At 44.9% G+C, this 12984-nt stretch overlaps 1 pseudogene; it reads left to right on the forward strand.

Annotated features, from left to right (window-relative positions):
• LOC142469200 (uncharacterized) overlaps positions 1-12984 on the forward strand; it is a 47467-nt pseudogene that overhangs the window by 12277 nt on the left and 22206 nt on the right.

Raw genomic sequence — 12984 nt, forward strand, 5'->3', positions numbered from 1 at the left:
ACAAAAGTCAATATATACTGTACAGTAAGTACCAACCAGAAAACACAATTTAAAACCAAAGCTAACCCTTACAATACCAAGGATTACATCTATCTAATTGTAAAAAACCTTATACATTATACACAGCATTGTTTAAAGCCCCCTCCCCCCTAATGTTTCTGTTAAGCAGATTACACTGAAGGGAGAGAGATATAAAGGCCTAAAGCCCCTTCCCCCCTAATGTTTCTGTTAAACAGATTACAATGAAGGGAGAGAGATATAAAGGCCTAAAGCCCCTTCCCCCCTAATGTTTCTGTTAAACAGATTACAATGAAGGGAGAGAGATATAAAGGCCTAAAGCCTTACCTGCATTGGTAAACCCTCCCTGCATTGATGTCGTGCAGTGTATGTAAATGTGGGGAGGGGGGGGGGGGACCCAATGTGCATAATGTACTGTGAGGTCTAACCACCCTCACCCCCTACCCACATACTGTACCGTTGCCCCCCCCCCATCCTGGCCATGGCCCCTCCGCTTCTGCAAAACAGACACAAAAATTAAAACATACAAAGTAATGTCCCCTAACCCCTTAATCACAATAGCGGTTATTAACCACTACAGTCATGAAGGGGTTAACCCACCCTCACCCACCACTCGGGACGCCTACTGTACATACCCTCCCACGCTAACCCCCCCACCCCGTGAGGCCTAACCACCCTCAACCCTCACCCACTAACTACCCACAAGGGAGGCCTACCCACATACCGTTGGGGACCCCCCCCCACCCCCAGTCCCCGCAATCAAAACAATGCACAGCCCCACAATAAACAGCATTCTATTTATTAAATACATTACCCACCCCCTGTGCCCCCCCATAAATACAAGATTTATTCTTTTACATTCAGGGTCCATAACGCAGCCCCACGCTAGTCCCCGGTGGGCTGGCAGGGCACCTGGACAGACCTACAGTTTACCAGCAGCATTCCACAGGTTCTGGAGGCCTGCTGGTGGATCCTGCCAGCACCATGGCGCCCAGGTGGTCTCCTTGGGTCACCGTGAGCCACAATTGGGTCCCCACGGTAGGCCCAAGGATGTCTGGGAGCCCCGGGTCAAACCCACAGGTGTCTGCGGGGCCTCGGGTGGTTCCCATGGGGGTCTGGGGAACTCACGGGTGCTCACTACGGGTCCGCGGTGCCCCCACAGAAGTGGGACCACACATCATCCCCGCACCTACGGGTCGGAGGTGCCCCCACAGAAGTGGGACCACACATCGTCATGCCCGCAGACTACGGGTTTACCAAAGGGGTTGGGGAGGGCTTGCAGGGGGGGGGGTAGCGGGAGGGCTTAACCCCTTCATGACCGTAGCGGTATTAACTGCTACGGTCGTGAAGGGGTTAAGTGCACCCGCAACCCCCCCCCCCCCCCTCCCGCAAGTCCTAAACTCACACCAAGGGCCAAATACCCCCCTCACCCATCCCCACTACACACAATAAAGCGGGCACGGTGGGTTAACCCCTTCATTGCCTTAGCGGCTATCCGCTATGGTAATAACGCAGCATTTTCTGTAATTTTAATAATATTGAGCAGGAGCAGGGGGGGTCCCTGAGCATTAATTTCTGGCTCAGGGAACCCCCTGCTCACTGTACAATATTATTAAAATACAGAAATGATGCTTCTTTACCATAGCGCATAGCCGCTAAGGTAAAGAACGAGTGTTTATTTATACTGTATATTGTATGTATTTTATTGATACTGTACATGTGCAGAGGGTCTCCAGAGCAGAAGCGCACAGGTTTCAGGTCTGGGGACCCCGTGCCCCCCGAGATACAGGCCCCTTTAGGGGGTGCCGGTATCCCTCTGCTCTGCTTGGTTTACAGGCCGCGATCACGTGATCGGGGCCTTTAAACGCAGAGGGATACCGGCACCCCCTAAAGGGGCCTGTATCTCGGGGGGCACGGCGTCCCCAGACCTAAAACCAACGCGATTCAGCTCCGGAGACCCCCTGCACATCTACACTATCAATAAAAATGTATTTCAAATCATTTTTATTGTGCCGATGTTTGCGCAGAGAGAGAGCAGCGGATCTCTCTCTGCTGCAAACACATCACGCCTCCGCTGCCCATACAGTAGTATCATTTATGTATATGCATACAGTATACAGTACTGTATGTGTACAGTACTGTATGTTAGGGCTTATAGGGGTTGTTGTTATACAGTATATATATATACTGTACAGTATATACTGTATACTGCATTACAATTCATTATAGGGGACGGCTTCACAGAGAACAGCTCGCAAGCGCCACCATGTGTATTTTCACGGCATTGCAGTATTTCAGCAAGCCGGAATAAAAAGCTTAAATCCCTGCCGGAAAAGAACGCAATGCACTCTGGCAGAAAACGATCAGAAACCTGAATACACCCGAGTATACCCGAATTCGCGGGACTAGCCGAGCTCGAATAAAGTGTGTCGCCAGTGTATGTACAGAAAGTCAAAACATTTACAGTAGGATGGTGTACAGTACAGTAAGTCAGGCCTGCACAACTCCAGTCCTCGAGGGCCGCAAACAGGCCCAGTTTTAAGGATAACCTTGAAAACCGGGCCTGTTTGCGGCCCTCGGGGACTGGAATTCTGCAGGTCTTGTGTACAGCAAGTAAAAACATTTCTTTATTCATAAAATTTAAAAAATGCAACATCTCCTTTATTAAAGTACAGAAAGTCAAAACAATTACAAAAACATTTACAAAAAATAAACAACAGTTGAACAGTCACGCAAATTGGATCCCCACCAGATTGTCCTTCCAGGGCCGATGCCTTGTATGGCGCAAAATGCCATTGTATCGAACGATTTTCATTAAAGGATCTGTAAGTGAAAAATAGCGCCGCAATTCCTCCACAATAGTCCTTCTTAAATTTTCAGGAAGCGCCCTTTTTTTCGCGATTTCCTTCGTAGTTTACATTGTTGGCCCACCCTAAGTACACCAAGTAGGACACGTGGTGCTTAAAAATTAACATAAAAAAGGAAGGAAAGTGTGATCAGCGCTAATGCTTACAATACAATACAGTAACAATATGAATTACAGTGATTACCAAATAAAACCTTTAACTTAAAGTTGAGGCTGCCTAGGCAAAACAGGATTAACACAAATCGACAGAAACAATAAATGCAGAGAGCCGGCGCCTCCAAGATGGAAATGTAAAAATCTGACCAAATATAAAGTCCAATCGGGGATGGCAAGCAATCCTGAGGGGAATCTTCAATGAAGTCTCACGAGGATAACAAACACACATATAAAACAAGGACAAAAAAGAAAAATCATAGTGTAACTCAAATAACAAAAAACAAAACACTGAAAAGATTAACTAAAGGATTATTACAAATTTAATATGCAATTAATGAATATAAAACAACAAACAAATGTCCGTTGGGCTAAAGACACTAATGAAGCAATATCATCCAGTAGGGGTAAATTTAGAATCCTACTTACAGCAAAGCTGAGTTAATAAAACCCATAGAATAGCTGTCCTTTAAACCAGACCGGGAACCTCTGCAGAAGAATGAAATTGTACGACCTCCAGGTCTCCAAGCTGCCGGAACAACCATTGCAGGAAGTGCCACATGGTTGATCCGCAACTCCACGCTGCTGTTAAAAATTAACATGCCATACTTCTGGGGTAAACCAGCACTCATCACCCTATACTTCTCCCTGAGTGCCGGTGGCAGCTCGCGCAGGATGATGTCGGGCAGTGTATCGATGCAAGCGTATGTAGGTTGGATTCTGGGAGTGGGTGTGCGTTCCGGGAGTGGGTGTGCTTCTGGGAGCGGGTGTGCTTGTGGTGGCGGGCGAGGGTAGGTTGTCTGGTAGGAAGCTTTCCTCCTGTCTTGGTCGCCGTGTTGTCTCCTGGCGTGGTCTTGACGGGGTTGTCATGTTATCCTCCTCAACGGAATACATGTACACAAATTCTTCTGGTGGAGGGCATGCGCTTGGTGTTGGAAGGTGGTCGAAGGTCCCATTCATCACATCCACGCCACCCTCCTGCTCCGGCGTCGGGGATACAGGGGCATGAACACCGAACAAATTATGTATCCCCGCTATGTCAGTCTCTATCTCCTCCATCTGTCGATCCATCTTCTGCATCCGTTGATCCATATTTAGCATGGTCTCTAAAAGCAGATCTATCTTTACCAGCATAGTAGAGTTCCCGGGGATATCCACACTTAACCCATTCAGCATGCGGTCTAACGAGCTGGTTCTTGTGCATGGCGTGCTGTGGACATCTGGGTGGATGGGTGCTACGGAGGATGAGATGGGGGTTTCCTGGAGAGAAGCGGCAGCGTTGTCGAAGAGGGATGGAGGAGGCGACCTGTGGATTTCCGGGAGAGAAGCGGCAGCGTCGTCGAAGAGGGATGGAAGAGGCGACCTGTGGATTTCCGGGAGAAAAGCGGCAGCGTCGTCGAAGAGGGATGGAGAAAGTGACCTGTGGATTACCGGGCGAGAAGTGGCAGAGTCGTCTAAGCGTAATGGTGAAAGTGACCCGTGGATTTCAGGGACACCAGCGGCAGCGTCGTCGAAGAGCAGTGCAGAAGATGGGCTGTGGGTTTCCAGGAGAGCGGCGGCAGCGTCGTTGACGAGCAGTGGATAAGATGGGCTGTAGATTTCCAGGAGAGCGGCGGCAGAGTCGTCGAAGCGTAATCGAGGTAGTGGCCTGCGGGTTCGATGGGTTGGCTGCCATTTGTTTTGCATTGAGTGTACATCACTGTATTTCTTCTTGACATAATAAGGCTTACGGGTATTAAAACCCTTAGCCTTTGGGGGCAGCAGAAGGTTTTCTTTATTAGCCTTAGCCTGTCGCTTTGGCCTTGGCTTGGAAACGGCTGCTGCCTTTCGATTTTTCTGCGTGACAGGCACAGCAGAGGCGAGTGGCTTCCTGCATCCGTAGAATCGGGGTTGATCCATGGTAGCAGATGGAACAATGCAGTATCTGGACAAGGTAAAGTTCAGATACAGATCATCGAGTGGGAGGCTATGCAAAGTGTGTAGTCTTTTATGCATGGCGACGAGGTACAGGTGTTAAAAGTGGGCGTACTCTAATGTGAGTCATTAACGTATAAATACACCATCCATTTTGTGGATTCACTGCACATTGAATACACATCGACTAAACATTGAATATACATTGTTGTGTTTGTTTTTCTTTCTACTCGCTGCAATGCCTGTTAAAAAGATTTCAAAGAATCTCAGCATGAGAATTAAGAAGATGTACACGAGCGGACACCGAATTGCAGATATCCAATGCTGGTTTGCTGCTTCTGGCCTCGTTGTGCCATCAACCACCGTGTGCTATCATGCACACGGAAAAACCAAACAATGCACGAGGACACCAATGGTAACTAACGCATAAGTATATTTATATAACTATATAATACAGTATATCGATTATTGTTTATATTGCTGCATATTAATCGAAATGTAGTAGGTGTGTGGTGCTCCAATAGACAACCCATATGGTTCAAAATAAACTTCATTGTAGAATCCTGCACATGTATACTCCCCAGTGGTTGGACATGATTTAAATCCCAGGCATGTATAACACTCACAGCTCCAAGATAAAGAGCTTGTGCTCGAAACGCATTGGTGGGGGGGCTCTGTACCCCATAATGTTGTTGTAACCCTTGCTGCAATCCATTAAATCATTTTTTTTTAATGGGCACACGCTCTTTGGATGTTCTTTTATTTTTTTGTTCCTGCTTTGCTGGTGCCTGCTTTTTCCAATCTGTTTCCTTTGCTAGCATGCATATTAATCGAACTACATAGTGTGTAGATCTATCACATTTTATAGTTATTTAGGTATATTTATATAACATTTTTTATTTATATAACTGTAACTCTATAAAACTATATAATACTATATAACTATATAATATAGTATATCTATTATTGTTTATATTGCTGCATATTAATAGAACTACATAGTATAGATCTATCTAATTTTATACTATTTTTACTGTGAATGATGTGCTGTACTTCTGGCCTACTGCACTGTAACTTGTTGTTTTTCTGTACACTGTAGGGAGACAACTCTTCTGGTCGACAAAATAAGTGAAGAGAATGATGGGAAGAGTGCCTTACAGGTCAAATACACTCTGCAGCAAAATCACAATCTCACTGTATCCGAGACCAGCATAAAGAAGATGAGACGCAGAATTGGATGGAAATATGGACATGTGAGGTTAGTTCTGGACAGTACAGGAGGTTAAAGTGTTGTTTAAGAAACTGTACTGTACCTATAAAATTATTCCTTGTCATTACAGAGCGTACCCTATGATAAGGGATGTTAACAAGATCAAGAGAGTGGTCCAGGCCCAGGCATGGATCGACAGTGGAGAAACTTTCCAGGATTGCATCTTCACTGACGAGTCTACTGTATCGCTGGAGAGATTTGCCACCTTTGCATTACACAAAAAAGGTCGCATATCTATGAAGCCGCGTCCAAAACGACCAGTGAAGATGCATGTGTGGGTGCCATCTCTAGGCGTGGACCAGGGTGCATCGTCATCTTTGAAGGTACAGTAAAATGTATGTCACACGCTTGTGCCTTACGCACTGTACTGTACTAGTGTGCAGTTTTTTGAGCACTTTTCTTTTCTTGTTATAGGAATCATGAATAAAGCTTTTTTCCAAGAGAAAATTGTGCCTGAGATTGTGGAATACATCACACGTGAGTTCTCACATGGTCACCGTTTCTACCAGGACAACGATCCGAAGCACACTGCGTCAACAGCGCATATTCTTGAGCGCGGTATCAACTGGGTAAAGACGCCAGTGGAGTAAGTGCGGTAACCGTGTCTCATTTTTTCCCACTGTTTTTACTGTGTACTGTACCTCTTAAACTGATTGTCCTTTTTTTCCCCCTCCAATGACAGATCGCCAGACTTCAATCCTATCTAAATGGTCTGGCATCAGCTGAAGGACCATATCCGAAATGTCGTGAAACCCTTCAAGAAGGATGAGTTGCCGCAAGGCATAATGAGTTTTTGGAACGATGTACTCACCGTGGTACGATGCAATAAATATATTGACCATATTGCAACTGTGTTGCCCATTGTGATCGTGCGTAATGGGCAAGCATCAGGAAGATAGTATGGTATAGTACTGTATTGTAGTATTGTATGTACAGTATGATACAGGTAAGTATGGCACAGATTTTTTTTTCCTGAGAGAGCAGCACTAGCCACCTGGTTACAAAGTATTTAACAGTAGTCACAGTATACAGTAGTTCAAGTGTAGACTAGTTTGACAGTACTAACTGCATACTGTAGTCCAATATGGAGTAGCTTTACAGTACACAATGCCATAATATGCACCTAACTGCACAATTTTTTTCTTTTCTTGTCTTTTCAGAGAAAAAAAGGATGGAAAGGGTGATGGGGTATCATGTGTACATTGTGTACAGTAAAGTGTATCTAAAGTGCAGTCATGGTGTACACAAAACCTCCCCTCTCTCAATGAACTACACAGAATGAGGAAGAAGATAAAAACGGAAAATATTATATTATATAAATATTATTATATATTATTAATTAATATTATTATCAATGTGCATTATTCATGATTATCCACCAGCCATCAATTTTCATCTGACAGAAGAACTGAATAAAGACTGCATTTTGTATTATTCATGATTATTTGTATATTTGTATTTTTTGTTCCTGATAAAATAAAATAAATATTTCTTTACATTCATGATAATCATAATCATTGACACCTCCCTCCCCCACACCTACACCGAAGAAAAAGAAAGAATGACAAAAAGTGGTAATTTACTGCATCAACAACATGAATCAGATTATGTTTTTTTTAACTCTCAATTTCACAGTGCTGTGCAAATCAGATTTACATATCCAATTCGAGAAGTGATTATCACAAGCGTTACCGTAATTAAAGCCTCAAAGGGGTTGGGGGGGGTGGATGGGTGAGTCATGCGCAGTAAACATCAGCTAGCTCCCTTCCCAAAGAGGATTGCAGAGACTCATAGCCAACAATAGGAAAATTAATGAATGGTAGGCACGCAGGCGCAGAGAGGTGATGCTCGGCTAGGGACGGATTAAAAACACAATGACAAGCTTTAGAAACGGAATGGCTCTTTAGAGGTATGGATAAGAAAGAGGTTCAAATCCTTGAGTGAGCCTTGTGTGTGTGCGTGGGGGAGGGGGGTACAGGGTACAGCTCCATGAAGGATTAGCTGTACTGCATTTCAAAGAAATGACATATTTTCAAAAGGCAGGTCATCATAATAATTTGATCCCTACACCCACAAAATACATAAAAAGCACACAAATCAACCATGGGCAGTCAGTCAAACGCACAGTGTCGCAGTCAAAAGCTGCAGCACAGATTGAATATCTTAATGTCAAGATGGCTTAGGCAGGCTTGTGGAGAAAATTAAAATAAAAAATGAGGAGAGAAAAAAAATATTTATTTTTATTTTTGGTCACTCACTCTTGAACTTCGCAAGCAAGCAGTGGTGAGGTTATAGACGCATGCGCACTTAATCATCATCTATGCACTGTAGCTCCCATCCCAAAGGGGATTGCACGCAGGTGCAGAGAGCTGATGCTCGGCTAGGGACGGATTAAAAATACAATGACAAGCTTTAGAAACGGAATGGCTCTGTAGAGGTGTGGATAAGAAAGAGGTTCAAATCCTTGAGCGAGCCTTGTGCATAGGGGAGGGGGGTACAGGGTACAGCTGCATGAAGGATTAGCTGTACTGCAGTTCAAAGAAATGACATATTTTCAAAAGGCAGGTCATCATAATAATTTGATCCCTACACCACCAAATACATAAAAAGCACACAAATCAGAATGAATATCGTAATGTCAAGATGGCTTAGGCAGGCTTGTGGAGAAAATTAAAATAAAAAATGAGGAGAAAAATATATATATTTTTTTTATTTTTGTCACTCTTAAACTTCGCAAGCAAGCAGTGGTGAGGTTATAGACGCATGCGCAGTAATCATCAGCTATGTACACTGTAGCAAGCAGGAATGTAATTGAAACCAGAAAGGAATGGTGTGGGAGAGGTGTACTGTACTGTAGATTAGATACAGTAAGAAGTTGAAATACTGCAGTGCTGTACAGTAAATTAGCCTGTGTGTGTGCGGGGACGAGCGAGGGGAGAGCGCTGTATATGCCGAAATGTGATACTGTTACAGTACACGCCTATGCGTTTCAACAATTTTCAAATGAGACATACTGTACATGCATGTGTAAATATGCAAATTTACAATTACTGCGCGCGCACACGCAGACTGACGTACTGTAGGTTGAACTGCTAAAGTATTAGACTTTGAAGACAACAACTCGCGAACGCCCCCCCTGAGTTTTTAGACGGCATTGCAGTATTGCAGACAGCGCTAATAAAATGCTAATATTACGAGCGCTAAAATATCGCAATATACTCCTGAAAAAAAAAATACCGCATCTGCCTGTGGTTATCAAAGTTGCGCCGATTCGGCCGCATTAGGATAAAGGCGGCCGCCACTGTATCTGTATTTTCTTTTACCATGCTCACCTGTCTTTTGATATGTTAAAGATTCTTACTGGAGCAATTGTTATGTTTGGATATTTAGTAGGTGATTCTCTGTGTTTCAGGTACCTATAAAGTGTGATGCTGTTGCTGTCTATTTCTCCATGGAGGAGTGGGAGTATTTAGGAGGACACAAGGAGCTTTACGAGGACGTCATGAGGGAGAGTCAACCGACCTTCAGCTCACTGGGTAAGAGGAGTTTTTCTGTTATGTATATCTTTATTAATATATGGCACCCACAGTGTACTGAGCGCTTTACAACAGAGAGAATACAGCACAGGGAATTATAATACAATGCATACAAACAAAATCAGACAATAGGTAAGACAATCCCTGCCCCGGAGAGCTTCAAATCTAATAGAGATGTCAAACATATTTCAATACAGCAAACAGGAGTTCAAGCTACACTTTGTTTTGTTTATTGTGAGGTTTATGTCAGAAACAAGAAACAAGTTACAAAGCAGAGCAAACCATGTCAGGGATGTCTGTGTCAGGTCTTGAGTCCTGGTCTCTGCACTCCCATGCTGGAGTTCTACCTGCCTGCCCCCGGTGTTGCTGATCTGTTGCTGTCCCTGATCTCCAGACAGCCCTTTCTAAACTCCACTTCCTGTTCCTCCCTGCCTGTTTATTGTGGTTCACCCTGTAAGCAAGCTCGCTGCTCCATCGTGCCTTTTGGCAGTTGCTGTTTCTGGACCCTTTCAGACCTTAGTATGCTTGCCTTGCTCCAGCCCATACCTGTTCCGGTTTACTGACTATCGCTACCTGCCACTAGACTCCAGCCCGGAAGTCGCTGCACAGTGGTTCCCACCCTTTTTTACTCTCGAAAGCACCCCTTATACTCAGTTGCTGAAGCACCCCATCAATAGTGCAAACAGAATTTGTAATAGGACCGAAGTGTTTGCACTACTTGGACTATAATATGCTTCTTTATATTCACTCATCTGTGTGCAGTTCAAATTTCTATAAATCTCCAGTTGTTTTTTTTATTTATTCACTATACGCACGCACACATTATTTACTATTGCTATTTTAAGGAGTGCCGCTGCTCTTACAATATATAAGCAGCAGCAATCCTTGCTGCAGTGGAAGTGCTGTGTGCTGGTTGATAATGGTGAAATGCAGGGTTGCAGACCTGTCTAAGACATGCAAATGAGCATACAGAGGCGACCAACTTTATTCTAACTCGGCTAGTTCCGCGAATTTCAGAATATCCCGGTGATGTTCGGTTTTGTATTGTTTTCGCCCGGAGTGTATTGCGTTATTTTCCCGGCTGTGATTTAAGCATTTTATTCCCGCTGGCTGCAATACTGCAATGCCGTGTAAAAACGCATGGGGGCGTTTGCGAGCTGTTGTCTTTGAAGCCGCCCCCTATAACCCCTAACATACAGTACTGTACACATACAGTACTGTATATGCACATCAATGATACTATGGGCCGGCGGGGGCGAGATGTGTTTGCAGCAGAGAGAGATCCGCTGCTCTCTCTGCACAAACATCGGCACATTAAAAATTATTTAAAATACATTTTTATTCATAGTGTAGATGTGCAGGGGGTCTCGGGGGCTGAACCGCGTTGGTTTCAGGTCCAGGGACCCTCTGCTTCCCGAGATACAGCCCCCTTTATGAGGTGCCGGTATCCCTCTGCATTTAAAGGTCCCGATCACGTGACCGCGGCCTGTAAACCAAGCAGAGGGATACTGGCACCTCCTAAAGGGGCCTGTATCTCGGGGAGCAGGGGGGCCCCGGACCTAAAACCACAGAGGTTCAGCTCCGGAGACCCTCTGCACATCTACAGTATGAATAAAACACATATATAAATAAACACTCGTTCTTTACCTTTGCGGCTATGTGCTATGGTAACGAAGCAGCATTTCTGTATTTTTAATAATATTGTACAGTGAGCAGGGGGTTCCCTGAGCCAGAAATCAAAGCTCAGGGGGCCCCCTGCTCCTGCACAATATTATTAAAATACAGAAATGCTGCTTCATTACCATAGATGATAGCCGCTAAGGCAATGAAGGGGTTAACCCACCGTGTCCGCTTTATTGTGGCTAGCGGGGGTGGGTGAAGGGGGTATTTGGCCCTTGGTGTGAGTTTAGGACTTGCGGGGGGGTTGCGGGTGCACTTAACCCCTTCACAACCGTAGCAGTTAATACCGCTACGGTCATGAAGGGGTTAACCCCTCCCGCTACCCCCCCCCCCGCAAGCCCTAAACAACCACCGTTGGGGCTAATACCCCCTTCACCCACCCCCGCTACCCACAATAAAAAAAATTCACACACAGCAGCCGCCCAAAAAATAAATAAATCTAAATAAATAAATAAATGAATATAAATAAATACATTTAAAATACATTTTTATTCATAGTGTAGATGTGCAGGGGGTCTCCGGAGCAGAACCGCGTTGGTTTCGGGTCCGGGGACCCCCTGCTTCCCGAGATACAGACCCCTTTATGAGGCCCCGGACCTAAAACCACAGCGGTTCAGCTCCGGAGACCCTCTGCACATCTACAGTATAAATAAAACACACACATCAATAAAGAATCGTTCCTTACCTTTGCGGCTATGTGCTATGGTAATGAAGCCGCATTTCTGTATTTTTAATAATATTGTACAATGAGCAGGGGGTTCCCTGAGCCAGAAATCAAAGATCAGGTGGCCCCCTGCTCCTGCAAAATATTATTAAAAATACAGAAATGCTGCTTCATTACCATAGCTGATAGCCGCTAAGGCAATGAAGGGTTAAGGCAGAATAGCATGTTTATTGGGGACATTTGCCCCCAATAAACATTGCAATAAACAACATACAGTACACCCCCTGTGTATTTAAAATACATAAACAATAAATACATTAAATACATATTTTTAATGTGTGTGTTAAACCTCCCTGCCTTGACTGTAATCTGTGTAAGACCCCCTCCCCCTATTGTGTCTGTTAAACTTCCCTGCCTTGACTAATCTGTGTAAGACCCCCTCCCCCTATTGTGTCTTTTAAACTTCCCTGCCTTGACTAATCTGTGTAAGGCCCCCTCCCCCTATTGTGTCGTTAAATCTCCCTGGCCTGTGTTTCTGTGAGTGCAGTGTATGTAAATGTGGGGAGGGGAATCCCGTGTAAATATAATGCAGCGCCTCACTGCCAATGGCCCACCCCGTGAGGCCTAACCACACCCACACCCACTACCCACTACCCACCTGCCCATGGCCCCTCCGCTGCTGCAAAACAGAGACAAAAATTAAAACATCCAATGTAATGTCCCCTAACCCCTTAATCATCATAGCGGTTATTAACCGCTACAGTCATTAAGGGGTTAACCCATCCTCACCCACCACTCGGGATGCCTACATACCCTCCCACACTAACCCCCCTCGCCGTCAGGCCTAACCACCCTCACCCACTACCCACAAGGGAGGCCTACC

This window comes from Ascaphus truei, chromosome 18 (genome assembly GCF_040206685.1).
Source record: "Ascaphus truei isolate aAscTru1 chromosome 18, aAscTru1.hap1, whole genome shotgun sequence".
Taxonomy (NCBI): domain Eukaryota; kingdom Metazoa; phylum Chordata; class Amphibia; order Anura; family Ascaphidae; genus Ascaphus; species Ascaphus truei.